The sequence below is a fragment of the Brassica oleracea genome, chromosome C7, assembly GCF_000695525.1.
Source record: "Brassica oleracea var. oleracea cultivar TO1000 chromosome C7, BOL, whole genome shotgun sequence".
NCBI lineage: Eukaryota > Viridiplantae > Streptophyta > Magnoliopsida > Brassicales > Brassicaceae > Brassica > Brassica oleracea.
In genome coordinates, this window is record NC_027754.1 from 1,511,917 (window position 1) to 1,513,033 (window position 1,117).

A 1,117-nucleotide genomic window follows, 5' to 3' on the forward strand; every position below is an offset into this window, starting at 1 on the left:
TTGTTGCAACTTTCACGATTTTGTAAGTAGACGCCCCATCTAGCTTTCATCACCGAAGAAATAAGTTGCAGATTCAGAAGTCGCCACGTGTCCAAAAACATCCACCCTTCCCTAAGTATAAGCATAGGTTCCATTGATCAATGCAGCGAAAATGAAAAGTATGGCCGTAAGTATAAGCATAGGTTCCATTCTTGCAACTTTCACGATTTTGTAAGTAGACGCCCCATCTAGCTTTCATCACCGAAGAAATAAGTTGCAGATTCAGAAGCCGCCACGTGTCCAAAAACATCCACCCTTCCCTACTGACATGGCGGCGTGTAGAGAAAGAAAATGCAACTTTATTATTATAGATATTTCATTTCACGTTGACATTTTTTCTTAAATTTAATTTAAATAATCAAAATAATAAAATAATAATTGATTTACTGTATTATAAAATAATAAGTAAAAGTCTGAATGTTAACAAACCGCATCACACTACTGTTGATACTATTAAAGGATTAATATTACTATTTTTGTATGTTTTAATATTTTAGATCAAGTAGACCATCTACTTCAAATAACCGATTATAATTTTCAAAACAATTACTATTGATTACTTATAGAATATGGTTAAATGGTTAAATGGTTTTAGATCAAGTAGGCCATCGCCAACCAAAATCGATAAAGAATCACCAAAGTTCCTTGAAAGAATTCAAGGTGATATATGTGGACCGATACATCCACCATGTGGACCATTCCACTATTTTATGGTATTAATTGACGCATCCAGTAGATGGTCACACGTTTGTCTATTATCATCTCGAAACATGGCATTTGCGAGATTTCTAACTCAGATAATCAAACTGCGAGCACAGTTTCCTGATTATACTATTAAAAGAGTTAGACTAGACAACGCTGGTGAATTCACATCCCAAGCATTCAATGACTATTGTATGGTAATGGGAATTGAAGTTGAACATTCGGTTGCTCATGTTCATACGCAAAATGGTTTGGCTGAATCTTTAATTAAGCGTCTGCAATTGATTGCAAGACCATTGATCATGAGATCAAAACTTCCAACCTCTGTATGGGGACATGCCATTTTGCATGCAGAAGCACTCATTCAGATCAGACC